The sequence below is a fragment of the Protopterus annectens genome, chromosome 7.part0 (assembly GCF_019279795.1).
Source record: "Protopterus annectens isolate FY-2018-M chromosome 7.part0, PAN1.0, whole genome shotgun sequence".
Taxonomy (NCBI): Eukaryota; Metazoa; Chordata; order Ceratodontiformes; family Protopteridae; genus Protopterus; species Protopterus annectens.
In genome coordinates this window covers 975,977,289-976,001,038 of record NC_056739.1, presented here as the reverse complement: position 1 = coordinate 976,001,038, position 23,750 = coordinate 975,977,289, and the positions used below count along the sequence as shown (strand labels likewise).

Genomic DNA, 23,750 nt, shown 5'->3' with positions numbered 1-23,750 from the left:
TACACAGAATTTTAAACAGTTAGAGAGTCAGAGGTCCGACCCCCTATCATATCCTAGCCAGCTACAGATCCCATAACATGAGTCTAGAAAAACTTACTTCCTACCTAAACCTACTGGAATCTCTTAATGTTCAGCCTAACATCATACTTATGGGTGAGTTCAAAAACCCTTCCATAAACTGGCAGACTTATATGACCCATAATTCACTTGCTCAAGTGCCTGGCAAATTTCTTGGCAAAGGGTTTCACCTTTGTTCCATTGAAGAGACTTAATGTTAGTAATTGCATACTTGATTTAAAAATGTATGTTAGAAAGTTGAATCTAGCAATATTATTGGGTAATATAAATATGGAACAATCACAACAGTTTAGAGTTGCTAGTACATACAATCCACCTTTGCATAACCTGTTATACACCTTTGAAAAAGTATGTGAATTAGATTTTAGACATTTTGACTTATGGAAAAAGGCTATGTTAACAAGGGGAACCTGACAAGGGATGATCAAGAATGTATTAAATTACTGAAAGCAACTAGAGTCCGTATTATAAAACCAGATAAAGGTGATGGTCTGGTATTTATGGACCCAGTTGACTATGAGAACAAAATAGAATTATTATTATCTTCTGACTCTTATACTAAAGCTTCCTTGAATGAATATAACCTGGCCAACCAAAGAATAAAAATATACATCAATGATTTTTTTATTGAAAGGAAAATTGATGCTGATATTTATAATTATATGATTATGCTCGCATCCATAGCTCCAGCAATATTCGGAGTGCCTAAAATTCACAAGAATTTACTTGACCCACCATTTAGACCTATTATAGATGGCAGGAACTCTGCAACGTATGCATGCGCAAAAGTGGTGGACTCAATTCTTAAGAAATACGTATTAACAGAAATTGTAATATGCAAGGACTCTTGGTCATTCTTAGAAAAAATTAATGAAATAGAGTTTAGTGAACAACACAATCTATTGACAGTAGATGCAAATAATCTTTATACTTCAATACCACAAGAACAAGGTATTGAATGGGTTTCACTTTATCTTAGGAACAAAGGCACCCCACTATCAGAAATAGGTTTGGTGGAAGAACTGTTAGATATCATGTTGTCACACAATTACATATATTTCAAAAACAACTTCTACCACCAAAAAAGAGGAGTGGCCATGGGGTCTCCATGTGGCTCTAGTTTTGCGAACTTAGTCATGAACTACTGGGAATGCTCCTTTGTGTTTAATATTGATGAAATTAGATCACAAATAGTGTAATTTATATGTTTTATGAATGATATATTTATATTATTTAATGGCGGTAAAGAGCAAGCTCAACATTTAGTTGACTACTTTAACCAGAGTACAGATTTTCTTGAATTCACACACAATTTCAATGAAAATCAAATTCCATTTTTAGATGCACTGTTAGTCAAAAATGATTTTGATAAAAAGTATGAGACAAAAATATATAAGAAACCGTCCGATTCAAATACATTCTTACATTTTTCAACCGCTCATCCCTACCACCAAAAGAAATCAGTGGTAAAGGGACAATTAGTGAAAGCAGCAGAAATAGTTTAAAAAGAGGAGGACTTCCTTAATGAATGTCAGTTACTAAAACAAATGTTTACCAAAAGAGCATACCCAAGTAGTTTTTTGGATAATATTATAAGAATTAGTAAGAAAAAGAATGAATGGCATGTATAAGCCTATACTTGGTAAAGATACATCTGAAAATGAAATTATAGTAGAAAATTCTAGTAGCCTAGAATTCCCAGTAGCAACATCTATGAGTAGAACTAGAACAAATGGCCCCTCATCTCTCTCTCTCCCAATTTTGTTTTAACATACAATATAGATTATTATTACATAAGGAACAGTGTATGCAAGAACGGGAATATCCTCATGGAAGATAAAGAACTACTGGAAAAAATGGGTATTACACCAAAATTTACTACCAGAAGGGATACAAATTTGAAAAACTTGTTTGAATGCACACATAGCTTGGATACCAACTGGAGAGGTATGCAACAATGTGGTTTCTGCCCATATTGTAGATACATACTGGCTGGGACATCAGTATCTGTTAACAACAAAGAATTGACAAGTAATTAGAAGTACAACTGTAATTCAAAAATGGTAGTCTTCCTCACCAAGTGCCAATATTGCCCCTGTTTTTATGTCGGTAACATAGGCTGAGAGATATACGAACATACATACAGTATAAATAGACTCAAACAAGAGAATGCATTAGCCAAGCACATTCAAGAATATTCCAATCATGAATTCAAATTTTGAATCTTAGATCAAGTGGAAAAGAGTATGATGGGGGGGACCACTTGAGATAGAATTGAAAGACTTGAATTGATATGGCAAGTTCGACTGTATGCATATAATATTCCTGGTTTAAATGATATGTGTTCTATAATGTCTCTACTAAAACGCAAGAGTTTACATAGATAAACATATGGATACATTTATAGAACATTAAATAAATTTGGTTGCTATTTATTGATTATATACGCAAAAAATATACATATGTATATGAAAAATCTTAATAATTCTTTAATATGGTACCAATTATGAATGCATTCATTTATTTATATGTAAATATAATGTATATAAATTACTTATATATTTTAAAAATATCTATCATGGTTAAAAAAAGGTATGAAAGTAGAAGAGAGTTATTTCATGATTTACTTGGTCAGTCTTTAAGCTATTCATAGCTATTTGCTTATATTTATTCACATTTGATTATATATTGTTTATATATGTACATATATATGATAGGATATAATAGGATTTTATAAATGGTTTTATTCAATTTTGTATTAATGAATTTTAATATAAATGGATGCATTTTTCTTTAAATAATTGACTTAGAAAATCAGGTGACCTAACAGTTTTACTATTTAAATGTTATAATTAGTATGTGTTGTATCTGAAGAAGTTCAAGTATTTTTGCTGAACGAAAAGCGCTTTATAATAAATTGGATTGTAGCTATTAAGCACGGTTGCCATGGTTCGTTTTTGGTTTTAGAGGTACAAATATCCTAGACCTAGTACTCATGAACATGGGGGATGCTACTCCCACCCATGTATTAACTCCTCCCTGCTAAGATCTCAACACACAATGATCTCCTTTGGTATTTGACGTTGATGCCATGCTTTTACTTATATGTTGATCCACACCGAAGGATTTCCTCACTACTGCAGGTACATAGGTTCATAGGTTCATACTAGGCTATCTGCCCAAGGGCATTTATAAGCCTTTGTATGGGGAACTATACCCATTATTTTGCTGTGCCTCTGTCGATCAGTGACACTGAGGTAATCCCTGGGGTATCCATCCATTGGTCAAGATTTCTCTTGAACAAGGCCAGCGAGGTGCTCTGCCTCACATATACCGGGATTTTGTTCCACAGCATAGAGTCTTTGGGTGATGAATCTATCCCTCCAGCACGTTTAAGTCTCCGCCTTGTGGCTCTGACGGATCTAGATTTTTGAGGTGAAGCATATTCATCAACTCTGGGTTTGACATGGCCTTGTATGTAAGGTCACCTCTGAGCAAACTGAATAGAGCTGAGTTCTTTCAGTCGGGCAGCATAGGACAGATTTTGAGACCCTTTATCCTTTTGGTGAGGAACTTTGTGGCCTCTCTAGCTGCTGCAAGTGTCGGGTCAGATACATTCCAAATGGGGCATTGTACTCAATCATTGGTCTGATGAGTGATGAGTATAGGGAGACTATGACCTCCCTTGATCTAGATGTGAATCCCTTTATGATGAGGTGGGCAATGTAGAAGGTCTTGACAGGCTACTGTCAACCTGGGTCCCCAGGTCCCTGATAACTTCTTCTGTGCTCAGAGCATTACCACCTATATGTGTTGGTGGTCAAAGCTTAGCTTACTATCTATCTGTGTTCCTATGACTCTCACCACTGGGTCTACTTTTAGGAGTGTGCTATCAATATTATAATTTGCACAGATATCTGGTTTACTGAAGGCTATGATTAAGCATTTTTTAGCATTTAGTCTCAGACCATGGTTTTAGTACCATTTATTTGTCATTTTTAGACCTGCTTGTAGGATGTCAGCATCATTTGGGGATTCACTCATTGCACACAACTTACAGTTGTCAGCAAACTTGGTGAGCCAGATGCCCCTGATATTGGCCTTCACTTCAGAGAAATATATACCAAACATAATTTATAAAAAGCATTATGGTCGTATTTGTACTGGGAGGCTATCTTTGCCAAAAATTATACGAGGGGCTAGAGAGACAGATTTTTAGCCCAAAGGCTACCTTGTCTATGGAATAAACTTCTGATTTTTCATAAAAAAGCCTATCCCTCAGTCTCTTCAGAAAGAATTTGGATAAATGGATGGGGAACCATAAATTCACTGCCTGGGCACTGCCTATGAGCCTTATGGACACAGCCAGTCTGTAAAATGAGTCAGGGCACCAACACCCAAGGACCCAATTCCCTGATACTACCCCATCTGTATCTGGGGAATTAAGATATAATATTGTCATTCCTGGGTATTACTGGCTAGGTTTGTAAAGGCCCTTGTGCCAGTCTTGGCATCCAGAAATGCCAGAAGAGTGAGTGTTAAAGTCATGTGATTTCCCGGTACATTACTTTTAATTTTGGATCATAAAGGCTACAATTTTAAATAAAAAAAATGATCTGCAGAGCACTTGAGGGTTATTATGTCATTACTGGTGTAGGTTACCAACAAAATAATTGCCCTAAAGTTTTAAGGAAAAATTACCTCAAATGACCCTGGATTTATAATTGCACCCGATAAATTGTCATTGTATTACTGCTGCTTTCCTGACACTAGATGTCATAGCTATCTTGTCCTCAACATGTATCCTAAATGCTGATGTCACTTATACTGGTCATAGCTAGCTAGTCCAGTGCAAGTTACAATGTATCCTAAACACTGATGCCACTTACACAGGTCATAGCTAGTGAGTCCTGTGCGTGTTACTATGTATCCTAAACACTGAGGTCACTTACACAGGTCATAGCTAGTGAGTCCTCAGCGTGTTACTATGTATCCTAAACACTGATGTCATTTATACAGGTCATAGCTAGTGAGTCCTCAGAGTGTTACTATGTATCCTAAACAGTGATGCCACTTACACAGGTCATGGTTAGTGAGTCCTCTGCTTGTTAATATGTATCCTAAACACTGATGCCACTTATACAGGTCATGGTTAGTGAGTCCTGTGCATGTTGCTATGTATCCTAAGCACTGATGATACTTGCACAGGTCATAGCTAGTGAGTCCTCAGCATGTTACTATGTATTTTAAGCACTGATGTCGCTTATACAGGTCATAGCTAGTGAGTCCTGTGTATGTTACTTTGTATCCTAAACACTGATGGCACTTATACAGGTCATGGTTAGTGAGTCCTGTGCATGTTACTATGTATCCTAAACACTGATGTCACTTACACAGGTCATATTTAGTGAGTCCTCAGCGTGTTACTATGTATGCTAAACACTGATGTCACTTACACAGCTCACACCTAGCTAGTCCTCAGTGTGTTACTATGTATCCTAAACAATGATGTCACTTACACAGGTCATAGCTAGTGAGTCCTCAGAGTGTTACTATGTATCCTAAACACTGATGCCACTTACACAGGTCACACCTAGCTAGTCCTCAGTGTGTTACTATGTATCCTAAACAATGATGTCACTTACACAGGTCATAGCTAGTGAGTCCTCAGAGTGTTACTATGTATAATAAGCACTGATGGCACTTATACAGGCCATGGTTAGTGAGTCCTGTGTGTGTTACTATGTATCCTAAACACTGGTGCCACTTACACAGGTCATAGCTAGTGAGTTCTGCGCGTGTTGCTATGTATCCTAAACACTGTTGCCACTTACACAGGTCATAGCTAGTGAGTCCTGTGAGTGTTAATATGTATCCTAAACACTGATGCTACTTATACAAATCATGGTTAGTGAGTCCTGTACATGTTACTATGTATCCTAAACACAGATGTCACTTATACAGGTCATAGCTAGTGAGTCCTCAGCATGTTACTATGTATCCTAAACACTGATGTCACTTACATAGGTCACACCTAGCTAGTCCTCAGCATGTTAGTATGCATCCTAAACACTGATGCCACTAGGCAGCTAGGATTGCCATTGCCTGCTCTCACCTAATTTCAACACTTATATATTCTTCCACCCTTCTGTCTAACGTAAACATGTCGATATTAAACAGACTGTCTACCTGTTACAGTCACATTGCCAGGTTTGCCACTGGCCTGCCATGCAGAACCCACCACTGCATCAACCGCAAACAGCTTGGGTGGCTAGAATTTCCCAGTCTCATACAATATAACTTTCTGATCATAGCTAACAAAAGTCTCTATAATCCAGACAGTACACCAGCTCTTAGAAATATTATCACGCCCCAAAAAAAAAAATCAGAGACTGCTTAGATCCTCAAACAGACTTCTAATTTATACAATCAATACCAACAATACAGCAGAGGAAGCTCTGCTTGCCAACTCTGCAGGTAGAGCCTGGACTCTACTTCCAGTTGACATAACTAAGTTCTCCTCCTTAAGTCAATTTAAGACCAAACTCAAACAACATCTGGCACAAAACTGTCTCTGCCACTGTAACATGCCTGGCTAACCAGCATTCATGAATGTATATAAAAACGTAATACCTGTCACTATTAATTTTCTTTTCTCCTGAATGTAACTAGTGCTAACTAGTGTCGAGAACCTGTCTATTTTTGCTTGTCAAAGTATTTACTGTAATATCATGCCTGTATTTGTCTGAATTGTGCTTGTGGACTTTTGTCTCTGTTATATTGTCTTTATTTCTTTGTTTACTCTGTATACCCTGGAGCTTTTCTCCCCGGTTCTCTGCTGAAAATGGACATGAATCCAGTCACACTATCCTGGTCAACAAATGTAAAATAAAATAAATAAATAAATGTATCCTAAACACTGATGCCACTTACACAGGTCATAGCTAGAGAGTCCTGTGCGTGTTACTATGTATCCTAATCACTGATGTCACTTACACGGGTCTATATTACGTTGTTGAATGCTGGTAATGTCGAACACCACAACACCGACACCTAATGTGCGAACTACAGTATTGGTGAACGTACAAAACATACAAAACAGCAAAATGTGAAATGTCGAAGTGTAATGGATGGCCCATTTGTGGTATAGCTCCGTAAGGTAAGTGTGTGATAGTTACAGACCTTAGGGTTAGGGTGCGGGTTAAGGTAAGTGCATAGATAGGTAATGTATGTAAGGTTTAGTGTAGGGTTAGAAGTAGGGTTTTGTTAACTCCATGTGTGTGGATTATTTGTTTTGTTTGGGTATTTGTCTGTAGGGTAAATGTGCGATAGTTACGGATCTTAGGGTTAGGGTGCGGGTTAAGGTAAGTGCATAGACAGTAATGTATGTAAGGCTTAGTGTAGTGTTAGAAGTAAGGTTTGGTTTGTGTATGTATGTTTTTTATTTATTATGTTTGGGTATGTAGTATGTAGCATGCGGTGGTGTTGGCTGACTGATGGTTAGAGATTTGAAAATTCGTAGTTTAGGGGGTTCGATGTATTTGCGGTTCGGCCTTTGTGTGTCGGTGTTGTGGTGTTCGACATTACCAGCATTCAATAACATAATATAGACCCTACTTGCACAGGTCATAGCTAGTGAGTCCTCAGAGTGTTACTATGTATCCTAAACACTGATAGAACTTATACAAGTCACACCTAGCTAGTCCTCAGCATGTTAATATGTATCCTAAACACTGATGCCACTTATACAGGTCATGGTCGGTGAGTCCTGTGTATCCTAAACACTGATGGCACTTACACAGGTAATAGCTAGTGAGTCCTCAGCATGTTAGTATGTTTCCTAAACACTGATGCCATGTACACAGGTCATAACTAGTGAGTCCTCAGCATGTTACTGTGCATGCTAAACACTGATGCCACTTACACAGGTCATTGCTAGTGAGTCCAGGTCTATATTACGTTATCGAAACACTAAATGCCAAATGGCTAAATACTCATAATGGCCATTCATCGAATCGTTTGTTGTGGGGCGCTGCACCCCCCACACCCCACACTAATTATATATACGAATTCCGAGGTCGCGCTACAGCGGGGAAAGGGCAAAGATTCCATTCCCCACTGTATTGCGACCTCACAAAAAACACTTCAATGAACAGCCATTTTGAGTATTTGGCTGTTTGGCATTTAGTGTTTTAATAACGTAATAGGAACCCGTGAGTCCTTGGAGTGTTACTATATATCCTAAACACTGATGGCATTTACACAGCTCATAGCGAGTGAGTCCTCAGGCTGTTACTATCTATCCTAAACACTGAGGTCACTTATACAGGTCAAAGCTAGTAAGTCCTCAGTGTGTTACTATGTATCCTAAGCACATATGTTACATAGAGGTCATAGCTAGTGAGTCCTGAGCATTTTACTATGTATGCTAACACTGATTCATTTATACAGGTCATAGTTAGTGAGTCCTTAGCGTTATAGTGTTATGTGCTGTACTGCTATAGCTAATAGGTATTAGCTTGATGCGCTGTACTCCTAAAGCTAATAGGTTATAACTTTATGTGCTGTACTCCTATCCGATGTGGAGGTGCCTAATTATTACAAACACTTTATATAATCTTGTCCCTGGCTAGGTATAACTATTAGTACATCATAATATCGCTGCCAATTCAGTTAGACTAGTTACATTGCAATTACAGTGATGTTCTCTGTAAGGTAATGACTGGAAAAGCTTTATAGAGAAGACAATTAATCAACGTGCATTACACTCTACAAGCATAAATATCATAAATACAAATAAATAAATATTTATTCTAAAACATATGAATATATGTATCTGTCAAATAAAATAAATAAGCAAACAACATAGCTAGCATCCATCCAGTTCCATTAAATTGCATTCTGTTCCTATAATGCTGACTACTCATAATCTACAGTTTACTAGTCAAGAAGGGAATAGAACTCCATTGATGGACCTTTTTGTTCTGTGTTGCGTACACACACACACACACACACACACACACACACACACACACACACACACACACACACACACACACACACACACACACACACACACACACACACACACACACACACACACACACACACACACACACACACACATGTAGCCCTATGGATAGTTTACAGTCTCCAGGCAACCTTTTGGGATATAGGAAAAAAACAGAGTATCTAAAGAAAACAAATGTGAACCCAGCAAAGACAGGCAGATTTCATAGGAAAGAAATCCCTGACAAGTACAGAACTAAAGAGCCTCTTGCTGGTTGCTGTTTGGTGAGAATCTTACTCACTCTGTCAGTCTACCAGCATACCATAAATATTTCTAATATAATATGCATATGAATAAACATCCTATCAAGTTTTGGTTTCAATTCTTTATTTAACTGTCATGATTGCAGTGTCTGAAATTAAAAATCATTTCTGCACACACTTTATATAATAAATGTGTTACAGCCTGAAATAAAATGCCTTTGTTTAACTTGTAAACCACAAAACAAACTGCAAGTGATTACTGTCATTACTACGCACTCGATTTAAATGTTTAGCTAAAAAGCAATGATGTAAAGGGTCACACTAATGGCAGGCGCATCCTGCATGGTGGCAGCAGAGAAGTTTCCGGATTTTTCCAAATGTTATTGGACAATTAGGAATGTAGAATTTGTGGTAGTCACCTGTGTGAAGGCTTACATTTGGGAGGTGTTTGGTGAGGCCATGCAGAATGTCAGCTTCGGTATTTGCTAACGTGAATCAAAATTCAAAGGGATGGCAGCACTTGGAGTGAAAGGCGACTTTATGCAGTGGTGGGCTGACAGTTGCTTTCATGTTTTTGCCCCTTGGCTCACCAAGTCTATTCAGCATCACTCAGCTATTAAATGCCACATCAGCTGCATCGTTATGTTTGCTGTGTGCAGACGATGTCTGTACTATCAGACGAAAACCTTAACCTGACGGAATATTGTCAAACATTAAAGCTTTTGTGATTCTTGCTGGACTGACTGGCTTTGGTATTATTTTATGTCATGAGTTTCTTAGCCTGGACACCTGCTGCTGGAATTGTGTTTTGTGTACAGAGCTTGTTGATTAGCCCAACAGACCCTTCAACACCTGGTGTACCTTTTTGGACCCACTTACTGAGCCCCAATAGACCCCTCAACACCTGGTGTACCTTTTTGGGCCCACTTACTGAGCCCCAACAGACCCTTCAACGCCTGGTGTACCTTTTTGGACCCACTTATTGAGCCCCAACAGACCCCTCAACACCTGGTGTGCCTTTATGGACCCACTTACTGAGCCCCAACAGACCCTTCAATGCCTGGTGTACCTTTATGGACCCATTTACTGAGCCCCAACAGACCCCTCAACACCTGGTGTACTTTTTTGGGTGCACTTACTGAGCCCCAACAGACCCTTGAAAGCCTGGTGTACCTTTTTGGGCCCACTTACTGAACCCCAACAGACCCTTGAAAGCCTGGTGTACCTTTTTGGGCCCACTTACTGAGAAAAGTTCTTCATGTTCACTAGTAAGCTTTAAGCTGTAAGATAAATGAGGGGGATTGTTTGTCATACAGCTGGGCAAGTAGGACCTCATCTGTAATTATTAAAGCGTCTTTTCAGTTACATTATGTAAGAATCACTTCGTCTACATGGGATGTTTCTGACAGATGTTTCTGTATTTTTAGTTTATAGTTTAGCAGGAAGTCTTGTCAGTTTAAACAACATTATTTCCACTAACTCGGGGTTTTGCTGCTGCTCTTGTGACATAGAAGCATTGTAACACTATTGCAACAAAACAGGAGCCTTCAGGTCTGTTCTTCAAGGGGAAAGTACTATCGTTGACTGCTTTAGTCAGATTGTTTCAGGTGTTGATGGTCTCCATAATAGAAATTTTATAGCATTAATTTGACATTAAAAGGTGTCAACCTGACGTTAAAGTTGCTTATCTTTTGCTGAAAAAGTTCCTACAGGTAAGTGATCAGCCTAAACATTAAATAAAAGAGATAAAACAGAAAGTCTTAAGTGACCAAAATGCATTTGTATATTTCAGCTGAATCATGGTATTAAAGAGGAAGTGTCATCAGAGCTATCAGTTTAGAAATGTTGCGGACTTCTCACCCTTCCTGTCTTGGTAAATGTGCTGCATCTGCTCTTTGTTCCTTTTTAGAGCTCATAATAATACTCTGCTTTGGTTAGTTCTTGTATTCAATTATTCACTGTTTTTAGAGTTCAAATACTGTTACCCTATAAAATAAGTTTATTGTATGATGCATGTAGAGTCACAGTTATGACTAAATCTTATGTTGTGAACTCCTAAACGCTGCATTTCTTTTCCCAAATACCTTTCCTCACCTTCTGTGAAACTGCTAACAAGACCAACACTGTATGCACTTATCAGCATATGTATTCAGAACTCCACAACTTACATATACCCTCCCTTAATGTTTTTGTCGCTGTTAAATGTCCCCATCTCTCTGCATGATTTGTTACAACTTCCATGCATCTCACTCCATGCCTCCTGTCCTCCATTCATGTGTGCGGTACCGATCGTGTGCGCGGTGATACTGAAATGTTCTCTCGTACCTTGTCTTCCCAACATTCTCTAGTTCTTTTTTTCTCTTTTGTGTAAGTAAACATCTTAGCCCATCCTTAATCCTTTTTTTTTATTTCATAGTTATATCTTGCCTTATTTTTTTCTGTACTTGACAATCATGCCCACTGGCGGTTTGCCCTTATAAGCAGCTCTCTGTTTCATTATCCAAATGCATTGCAATGTGTTGTTGCTGTTCACAGTTTCTCTTATAATTTCTTTGGTCTCCCTTCCTTCCACTGTTAACTATATCTTACATGAGATTTTCCTGCTATAATGCTTCAAAAATGTATAAAAAACAGGTAAAGCCATTTGAAGACCTATAACTGTATTTAGGTTTAGCAGCTGTTACTCTTCCTGGCCACTGTATGTCTCCTTGTTGAAAACACGTATCACTTTAGACCCCTTTAGTACCTCTCATGTGTTTTGGATTTGGGTGCAGGGTGTATTCTTTCAGAACTTTCTAAGATGTAAGTTAACTGTATCTTCTTTCTTCTCAAACATTTTTTTTTTATTTTTCAAATATATTTGAATTAATTCCATAGTATTTATACATATCATCTTAAATAACTATGTACACTATTTACATTAGCCTGACACTATAACAGATCTTAATGTATACAGTTACTTTATAAGTATGTCCAATCAATTATCAGAGTGTCTGATCAATTATTGTTCATAGGTTCATAGATTCATAGGTTGGTACTAGGCTATCGGCCCTAAGGCCTATACAAGCCTAGCCATAACAATTCCCTCGCTATTTCTTCTCAAAGTATTACTTCCCTGGACCCCTGTCTAGCAGGGAGACTGATGTGATCCCTGGGGTGAATTTCCTTTCTCCCATCCAATTGTCAAGGTTCCTTTTGAAGAGGGCCAAAGAGGCGCTCTGCTTGACATGTATGGGCAGTCAATTTCAGAGTCTGGGGAATCGGGTCAGGAACCTCCAGCATGTTTTGTTCATTGGGATGGCAAGGTTTAGATCCCTGGAGCATGTGTCTCTAAGTGATTGGTATTTATTTAAGTGTAGCATGTCCAACAGCTCTGGATTTGACATGGTCTTGTATGAGCTGAAATTGCCTCTGAGTAGATGATATGCGACAGAGTATAGGTGGAGTTCTTTTAAGCGGTCAGCATAGGGCATTTGCTTTAGGCCTGTGATTCTTTTAGTGAGGTATTTCTGTGGTCTTTCCAGTTGTTGCAGATGTCTTGAGAGGTACATACCAAATGGGGCATTGTATTCTATAATGGGTCTAATGAGGGATGAGTACAGTGGGACAATGACCTCCTTTTTTCTGGATGAAAAGCCCTTAGTGATGAGGTGTGCCACATAGAAGGATTTCCTAACTGTTGTCGTGATGTGGTTATCGAAGGTGAGACCACTGTCCACCTATGTCTCTAAGTCTCTTATCACACTTTTGGTGTTTAGTGTACTGCCACCTATGTGGTAAGTCACTGGTACATGGTTCTTCCCATTGAGCTTGAGACCATGGCTCTGTCACCAAGCATCTGTTTCTGTAAGGCCCTTTTGTAGAATATCCACATCATTTGGGGATTCAATAATGGCTCCCAGTTTGCAGTCATCTGCGAACTTTGCTAGCCAGAGTCCCTTAGTGTTGGCCTGTACTTCATAGAAGTAGATACCAAACAAGAGAGGTCCCAGGACTGAACCCTGAGGTACTCCACTTGTCACTTGTCTGGAGCTGGATTTGGAGTCAGCTACTTTTACAGTGTGGGTTCTGTCAGTAAGCCAGTTGGCAACCCAGCGAGTGACGTAGGGATTAATGCCCAGTTGAGTACGTTATTCTAGGATTCCAGAGTGGGGAATGGTGTTGAAGGCCTTGGTGAGGTCCAGATAGGCTGTGTTGACCACCTTACCCTTGTCCACAGCTCTGGAGACTGATTCTAAGAAGTCAATCAGGTTCAGGAGACAAGATCCCTTCACAAACCCAAACTGTGTGGGTTCCAGTGTTTGAAGGTTGCCAATGTCTTTGTTTATAAGTTCCATGATAATACATTCCATGGCCTTGCAGATCAGGCTCATCAGACTGATGGGGCGGTAGTTCCCGGGATCCAAAGTGGATCCCCCCTTGTGGAGTGGGATAACTGTAGGTGTGCGCCACTCAGTGGGTATGAAGCCTGAGGTGAGGATCACATGACACTTAGGTGAGGTGCCAATTCAATTTGTAGCTCATGTAGTACACAGCCTGGGATGTCATCTGGTCCCATGGATGCTGTATTCTTAGCTTTGTAGAGTGCATTCTGTACCTGTGTGGCAATTATTACTGGAATTTGGCAATATTTCGGTATTGAGATGGGCCCTTTAGGGGGTGAGAGGGGGGTGAAGTTTGCACTGAATCGATCTGCCAGGATATTGTCAATATCCTTGTGATCAATATATTTAATGCCATTCTGTTGTAGCTCAGAGCAGATCTGAGCATTGCCATTTAAATTATTGACATAACTATAGAATGCCTTGTGGTTGTCTTTGGAATCTTTGGCAATTTTATTTTCGTAACTAGCTTTGGAGGATTTTATGAGGGATCTCAGCTTCTTACTGAGGGTAGTAAGGGATTTTTTTGTATCCTGGGATTTTTCTCTTTCCTGCAACAGTTTCTTCCTTTTGTTGTAAAGTTTGTTTAAGGCAGGGGACCACCAGATTGGCTTCCTTATTTTGGAGAAGAGCATCTTGGTTCTATTAGGGATGGCACAATTCATGCACAAGTGGATGTGCCCGTACAGTGCCTTAGTGTAGGATTCAGCAGTCAAACTTTTAGTTCCTATCTGCATGGGTATCATGAAGTTTGTCACTTCTGACTTAAGTAGCATGAAGTTGGCTTTGGAGAAATTTTTTACGGAGGTTTCCTTACTGGGGGGTGGGGGTGGGATATGGATGTCAAGGGTGATTAGCTTATGGTCAGACCTGACCAATGAGGGGGTGACCATAGGTGTGGAGCATCGATTTCCCATTTTGATAATGACCAGGTCTAGGATATTGGAGCCCCTGGTGGGACTAAGGATTAATTGATCCAGGGCATTGGAATTTATGAATTCCAAGAACCATTGGGCAAAGGTATTGGTACACGAGTAGTTTTCCCAGTTAATGGCAGGGTATTTGAAATCACCCAGTATTAGGGTGTTTGGTTGTATCTTAATATTTTCCAGTATGTTTAGAAAGGAGTACTGAGAATCTTGGGGCATGGTGGAGGATCTATAGCAAACTGCAATTTGTATTGCAGTCTTACCTAGTGTTAGTTGCACCTGGAGAATTTCAGATGCATTGTGTTGGGCAACTAGCCTGGTGTTGTGAATATCCTTAATGAATATAGACACTCCTCCACCTTTAGTGTTTCGGTCCTGGTTTGGTGGCCAAAAGGTGTGGTAATAGTTGCAGCCTGGTATTGCAGGGGTGCTCTCTGGAGCCTTGAACCAGGTTTCAGTTACTGCACAGATATCAATGTTCTCCATTTTTAGGAGTGCCTCGAGAGAGTGCATTTTGAGGTTTAGACTTCTAGTATTGAGTAGCATTACCTTCAGATTTTGGATGCTTGTACCTGTTATGGTGGTGGGTTTGTCCTTTGAACTTTGCCTAAAAAAGGCACTATAGGGGTGGCAAGAGCCTTTGCCAGTAACCTGAATCCCAGGGGCGACAGGTGCAAACCATCTCTGGCAAAGCATCGTGGTCTGTTGATCATGTCGTCCCAGGCAGACAGATACTGGATTCCCTTTGAATAACACCAGAAGCTTAACCAATAGTTGAAGTCAACAGCAAGATAGATTGAAAGGGGTGTTCACTTTTGTATTCTAGTTCTATGGAATACAGTAGGATGGCCAATAAATTTAAATAGTTGAAGGGGAGTGATTTCACAAAATGATAAATTTGTGCTTACTCACACAAGCCAGTAAAAACAGAGAGGAAATGAGATATATGGTGAAATTAACATAAGGGGAAGGCAACTAGAAAGACAGTGTCTGACACATTGTATAGTGTCAATCAACAATAAGACTTTTCCCCAAGGATTGTTGATAAATGGCTTTGGATAAATTCTTAGTTCTTTAATTTTAATTTCCAATAATGCTGTGATCTTCAGTAGGCTGTAGAATACTTCCAAAGCTGGTATTGTGTTTGTATTCCATCTTCTTGTTATACACTTCCTTGAAATTGCAAGTATAATCCATACTAGATGCATGTTTGATGTATATAATGAGGACCTTTGTTTGCATTTAATAATATAAGAGCTTTAGTTAAATAAAATGATTAATTAAATAAAGCTTGTAGAAAGTTATTAATACCATTCCAAAATGGCTTAATTTTAACATAATCAAAGAAAATGCGGTTCCAATCTGCTTTGTGCACTTGCTCACATCTCCAACATATTCCTTTTATGAAGAACTAATTTTACTGATTCTGTCTGGGGCTAAGAATGCTCTGTGCAAGCATTTCCAATTAAAAACTTTCCAGTATTGTGTAAATGATGTATATTTTATCGATAATAAGATATTTGTTTTAATATCTTCAGTTAACTGTATTGAGTGTCATTCTGTTATATATTTCCAATATGAGGTTTTGGATGTTGTTTTATAGTTTATCAATATTTTGTAAAATTTTAAAATACTGTTTCCCATGTCAAAGTAATTATATATGATTTCATATATGTATTTCGTAAATTTAGATATTTCTTTAAATGAAGAATTATTAATTATTCTACTTAAATCTTGTGAATATGACAGAATACTCTGTAAAGATAGCCACTCCTGTTGTGGAATTTTGTATGTTGTTTTTATTTCTTGCATATCTAAAACTTTTAGTTCTTTGATACATTGGAGCCAACAAACAAATCCTTTCTGTTCCCAGGAATTAATAATTTCTCTATATATTTTATGTGGAAAGTTCTTTGTGACTATAAATGGTGTTAAAAGATCAAACCAGATTTTTAAATCTATATTTGCATTAATAATTTTCCTAAATGAGCCAATGTAATAATTAATCATATGAGTTGTAGTGTGTTTAGTTATGTTATATGGCATACTAATACATAATACTTGCAATGGCAAATTGTTTTTATGTGTTATTTAATTTTTTTTGTAAATCAAATTCATTTATTGATATTACAGTTAGTAATTCTTTCCAATTTGCAGAGTAATTTGGACTTATCCAATCTGAGATTGTTTTAGATATTGATGCTTTTATATATGTTTCTATATCAGGAAAGTTTAATCCTCCCTGTTTCCATTGTCTGATATGATGTATTAAAGCTATTCTGTTTCTTTTGGGAAATCATAAAAATGTATTAGGCATGAATTTATTTCTTTAAGTATATTCCTTTCTGGTAACACTTGTATTGCCAAGGCTATATATAGGATCTTGGGCAGTAAAACCATTTTTATTAACTGTAGTCTATCTTCAAATGTTAATATTATTTTGTTCCATTTTCCACAGAGATTTTAATTCTGTTAATGGTTTTATTGTAGTTTTCTGAGACTAATTCATTATTATCCTTGCATAACTCAATTCCTAGATATTTTAAGGTAGATTCTTGTTTCCCTATGATGTGATCCCCCTTAGTCTGCAGTTCTTTTTTTATTTAAAAATAAAAATGTAGATTTTGATTTATTGAAATGGAGTCCTGATGTCATGTGAAATTTGTCAATTAATATATCTAATTCTTCTAATGTCTCCTTTGTATTAGATAATGTTAGTAATATGTCATCAGCAAATAGAATTACTTTAGAATTCTACTGTTTATAAACATCTGTTCCTTTGATTTCTATATTGTTATGAATTGAATCTGCTAATATTTCAATAGCCAGAGCAAATAGAATCAGTGACATGGGACATCCTTGTTTAGTGCCTTTTGTTATATGTATAGATTCATAGGTAAAAGGACCTAACTTGAAATATGCTAAATTATTTGTATATATATTCTTTGGATTCACTTTGAATCATTGAATGTTCAGAACTTCGACGTTCTGATCATCGAGACCAGAACATTGATGTTCAAAACATCGAAGGTTCAAAATGAACCATAAAAACAATAAAAAAATCACAAACACTATGTTATGCAGGGGGTCTTCGCCCCCTGCACCCCCCATGTGGGGGGATGTGCCCCCCACCCCCCCTACTTTAATATTCCAAATCTGAGATCGCATTACAGTGGGGTAAGGGAAATCTCCTATTGACCGCTATATGCCGTAGTGCTAAACGGGAGATTTCCCATACCCTACCTGCAATGCCAACACTCAGATGGCACACACACACAACATGCAGAGCACCTTGCTGCCCTGCATACACACCCAACATTCCACAATCTCACTTACATGGCACTTCCACTTTAAACCTTCGATGTTCTGAACATCGATGTTCTGGTCTCGATGATCAGAATGTCGATGTTCTGAACATTTGATTATTTAAAGTGAATCCAAAGAATATATATACTTTAGGAGATGAACAAAGGATGCAGGAAATTCAAATAGCATTAGGATTTTGAATAAATAGTCCCAATTTAGGGAATCAAAGCCTTTCTCCATATCTAAGCCAATTATGAGTGTTTCTTTATTTTCTTTATTAACATAATGTGTAAGAGAAATTATCCTTTTAATATTGTCGTGTGTGTGCCTGTGATATATAAATCCATTTGTTCATTATTTATTGTTTTGGATAGTGATGTTTTCATTCTGTTAGTTAATATTGTCATACATGTCTTATAGTCATTATTTAATAATGATATAGGTATATATGAGGTATAGAGGTTTGGGGATTTGTTTTCCTTTAGGATTTGTGTGATTAAAGAATATCTCCAAGATGTTGGTATTAAAGCTTGTGACTGAATTTCAAATAGTGTTTTATGGAAGAGGGATAGTATCTTTGAAGGAAAAAAGTTTATATATTTCCATAATTATGCCATCTCTACCTGGAGCTTTATTATTTTTACCCTCTTTTATTGTATTTGTAATTTCTTTGTAGGATATAGGTGCTTGCAGATCTAGTTTTAATCTTTCTGGTATTGTTTTATATTAGAACATTTTTCATCTAGATTTAATTGATCAATATGTATATTTTCTTTTTGGAAATGTTCCATATAGTGATTTCTATAGGCATCAAGAATGTCACAAATATCTGAGGAATTTTTCCCTTTCTTTTCATGGAAGATACTTTTAATGTTATTAGCTTTTCATTGTATTTTGATTCATGTGGATAAATTATGTAGATATTTGGAAGAAGTGGCCAAGGTATTAATTTTTAGTTTTTCTAAAGCTAAACTAGTTTTATGTGTTAGAATTTCATTGTATTTGTTGTTTAATACTTCTACTTTCTTTTTCTTCTCCAAATTATTTTGATTTTTTTCAGCTTTTACTGACAAAAGTTTGGATTGAAGATCTAATAATTCAGAATCTAATTCTCTGATTTTTTATACCAAGTTAGGATTTTACCATATATGTAAGCTTTTAATGAGTCCCATATCATTATTTTATTTATCTCTGTGGTGTAATTAATATCTAAGAACTGTAATTCAGATAATAACCAGGGTTTGAATGCTTTAATTAGTTATATATGCTGGAATTCTGGAGTTAAAGATTAATGGTTTGTACCCATTTTGAAGTTTTAGTATCAATGAATTGTAGTCTGAAAGGTGGCAGGGAGTGATTGAGAAATTAATGATTTTAGAGTGTAAGTCATGGGCAGCAAATATTTTATCTATTCTAGTTTGGGTACCAAATCTGTGCTCTTGATGGGAAAACAACAAAGATTTATCTTCTTTAAATTTGAAAGTATCTACAAGATGAATTGATTCTACTCACTTGTTTAAAGCTTTTGATACAGCAGATGTACACAGTGGTCTTTTATTTGTAGTTTCAGAAATATCAAATATACAGGTAAAATCTCCTCCTAATATTAAGTTGTCTTTATGGTTATTGGAAATGATATCCAAGTGTTTTTAACAGTTCATTTACAATGCCTGGGAACCAGTATAGACTGGCTAGGGTCCATATTCTATTATTATATTTAACTATTACTAATGCCATAATGCCTTCTTTATCTTCATACTTATAAATGATTTATGGGTTAATTACATTTGTTTTCCATAAAATTGTTACCCCTTCTTGTCTTTGTTTTATAAGTGGATTGAGCCAATATCATATATTCCTTAGGATTCTATTTGTAATTGTCATTTGTTTTGAAATGAGTTTCTTGAAGGAAGACAGTTTGTGCTTTGTTCAATTTTAAATATTTCAGTAGATATGATCTCTTGCTATGATTGTTTAAGCCATTGGTATTTAAAGGCAATAAAGTTAAACCCATCTTAGGTTATTTAGACTATGTATTTTTTGTTTTATTGTGACTATTAAATATTTTCCTCTGATAATTATAAAGTTGTTGTTGTGTCTTTCAGCTTTTCCCGGTTAGGGGTTGCCACAGCGGAACTCCGGTCTGCTAATGATCGGCAGTAGATTTTTACGTGCCAAGTTGTCAGCTCTGATGCACAACCTTCAATGAAGGTACGCCCATTCACGCATGTCCCCACACAGAAGACGCTCTAGCTGAGAATCTAACAGGACAACGTCATATTATGAGGCAACAATGCTACCGCAGCACCACCACCACAGAATACCATTCACTAGTTCATGTGGTGTGTTTCCAGGCTGTTCTTAAAATATCCAAACCAATATTTTCCTGTTCCATTTTACTAGCCTGTTCCATGCAGTGTCCACTCTGCCAGTGAACCACTCAATACACCTAACATTCCCACAGATATTTCCATGAAGGAAATCTGATGACTCTAGCACTTCCCAGCAACCCTAAACAGCTATCCCCATATGCCAACACGTACAAGCAAGCTCATGTCCCAGACCACTGCAAAGGGTACTGCATAAGACCAAGTGCTCTTAGTCTTTCACAATAACTCAGACTTCAACTCTTATGTAAGTCCTTAATGTGTTTGGACCAAAACACATTTTAAATATAAAATTGCACTTATTATTATTTTTTTAATCAGTAATCAACTTAATGAGCTAAATGAAGTGTTGGAAGACCATCAATATGTGTACATGTGGTTTAAACAGCCCCCTTTATTATATATTTTTTCTTTAAACCAAAAACTTCATCGCCAAGAATCATCTTGGAGGCTCCTCAGAGCCATTAAGCATTATCGTCACTATGTCTCCATTACCATAGCAACCTGGGAGCATCTGCTTCTTCTAGTGTGTCTGTGTACTGCATACCAGAGGCTCGCAATGTACCTGATGCAAAGCTTCACTTCACTGCAACTTCAAGCCTAAATTCCCTCCCTTTCAGCGAGGCAGCAGCCAGGAAAAGAAGGGAGAGCAAGAAGATCAAAAAGAAAAAAAAACCCCTCCCAACAAGCCACCACAACAAGAGGTAACGCATTCTTCCAGTCTTCTCACTTCTCACTCAGCTGATGTATATACAAACTATTCTCTACCAAAATATCCCAATTCACAGTTTTATCCACCCCCTTCCCCTAGATCCAGGCTAAAACACCAAATGTCTCTTCCTAATACACAAGCATCAGTAAACCTCGATCACAAGCCACAACCCACAGCTTCCCGGAGATGAAAACGGCAACATACAACAGCTGCCAGACACAGCTGCATCCGCACACAACATGTCAGGCTTAAATGATACCTGCCATAATTGATATTAACTATGTTTAGACAGAGTAATAATGATATTTTTATTAGCTTCCAGACAAAACTGCATCCATGCACACCGTATCAGGATTGATCAAACAGCACTCATAGTTGTGATGCCTGCCATAATTGATATTAACTATATTTAGACAGAATAATAATGACATTTGTACTAACTGCCAGACACAGCTGCATCCACATACACCATATCAGGCTTAATCAAACAGCACTTGAAGCTATGATATCTTCCATAATTTATGTTAGCTATGTTTAGACAGAATAAGAATGACATTTGTACTAGCTGCCAGGTACGGCTGCATCCACTCACACCATAACAGGATTGATCAAACAGCACTCAAAGCTATGATACCTGCCATAATTGATATTAACTATGTTTAGACAGAATAATAATGACATTTGTACTAGCTGCCAGACACAGCTGCATCCACGTACACCATATCAGGATTGATCAAACAGCACACATAGCTGTGATACCTGCCATAATTGATATTAACTATATTTAGACAGATTAATGATGATATTTGTACTAAGAGCTTGCTGCTATTATTTAACCAGGATATACATGACATTTCTAAATCATACTTTAACTGAAGAAGGCATTAGTCTCCATAAAAGCATTTTTTTTTCAAAACACCCTACTGTTACTGCTATTATATATGATGTTAATTGGTTACATTTGAGTCTGAACTCTGATGAATGATACTTTGTTGAATTAGTTAATTAATTACTTAAATTATTATAAGTAAAATCAATAAAAAATGAGCACGATATAGATTCATTGAGTTCAAGTAGGGGAACGGAGACTTCTATGTTTGTATTATATGTTGCTTTTGTTTGGCTTATATATAATGTAAATAGTAACCCATCTTGACCTACCTTTATTTGTGAAGAATTATTGGACTCTTTGAACATTCTTAATAAATCATTACTGTTTCACAGTTGTTTAAGAAACCCTCCTTTTTTAAATAAAAATGGATGACAAGTGATGTAACATATCAGTTGATACTTTGAGAGATGTAGTTGTAAGAGTTATATTTTGGGACAGCTATCTCGGAATCATTTTTTTTGTTTCTTCTTTCCAGCATCAGTCCAAGGATTTCTTTTGTTTATTCTTTTAAGAGTAGGGGCCATCCATTCCATTTCTTCTGGGTTAGACACTATGTTGTTGTTTTTGATGAATATAGTAGCTTCTTCTAAGTCATTAAAAGTTTTCATCTCATTGGCAAAAAGTATTTTTATCTTAGCTGGAAAGGCCAGCTGTGCTTTAATGCTGTTTTGTTTCAACAGTTTTATTATTGGCCAGAGTTTTTTTTCCTTTGTTCTAGTATTCTTGAAGAATAATCATTGTCAAACCTTATCATGCTTTGATTGTATTTAAAGGTGATTTTCTCCAAGCAGATTTTAATATTAGTTCCTTGTCTAGAAATGAAAGAAATTTTATAACTATGGATCTAGGTGGAGTATTTGCTGAGTCAGAAGCAGGTTTTCTCAGTACGCTATGTGCCCTTTCAATTCCAAATGAAAGTCCCTATTTCAAGTCTAAAAATTCAGGAATCCAGGTTGTTAAGAATGAAATAATGTCTTCTCCTTCAGTGTTTTCAGGAAGACCAAATATCCTTATGTTGTTTCTCCTTTCCCTGTTTTCTGTCATCTATTTTGTTAAGCAGCCATGTATTCTGTTTAAGCAGAAATTATTTTTGGAATTCTTTCTCTTTGAGTCTCCCTTCAATGTCATTTAGAGAAGTCTCTATATTTGTTATTTTTGTATGGTGTTGTTGTAATAGTTCCTTAAGAGTATCAGTCGGTTTCTTAGAATTTAATTTGAGGTTTTCTAAGTCACTTTTAAAGCCATCCATCTTCAAAGATAGTTCCTGTAAGGTAGATGTTGTCGATTGCAGTTCTTTTTTTCAAAGCAGCATCTGGATGAGAATTCCTTGAGTTGTTCATATTCAGTGACTCAATATATCTCCAAGTTACCCAACAGTTACCTGATTTGTATATCTCCACCAAAATTGATATTTATGTAGTTTAGTGATTTATCTATAGATTTCTGATGTTTTAAACTTGAAAATATTTATTTATTTATTTATTTTACATTTGTTTACCGGGCTAGTCCAACTGGATACATTTCCATTTTCAGCAGAGGAAGTTAGTACAAACAAAGTCTTTTACATAAAGAAAGTAATTAGTTAGTAAAATACATCAGAAATAAGGTTTATTCTAAAATTCTAGTAATTAAAAAATATAAATAAATAAGCACATTAACTCAAATTTCAAATAACATTTTCATATATTATTATAATACTAGTTTATGGAGCTCTCAAAATTCACTGTTCTCAGTTGGCCGTATAGGCTCCTCCCACCAAATGTATCTTCTTTCACCGCCATGGTAATCTAA

General features: G+C 36.9%; 1 protein-coding gene and 1 long non-coding RNA gene across 3 annotated transcripts in view; both read left to right on the top strand.

Annotated features, from left to right (window-relative positions):
• The window catches only part of HCN4 (hyperpolarization activated cyclic nucleotide gated potassium channel 4), a 2,820,592-nt gene that overhangs the window by 2,524,478 nt on the left and 272,364 nt on the right, over positions 1-23,750 (top strand). The gene's annotated exons all lie outside the window — the stretch shown is intronic.
• The window catches only part of LOC122806818, a 153,743-nt gene continuing 140,884 nt past the window's right edge, over positions 10,892-23,750 (top strand). Inside the window, exon 1 of the long non-coding RNA XR_006365558.1 lies at positions 10,892-11,063. This is a non-coding gene — a long non-coding RNA (uncharacterized LOC122806818). The remainder of the gene's footprint in view (positions 11,064-23,750) is intronic.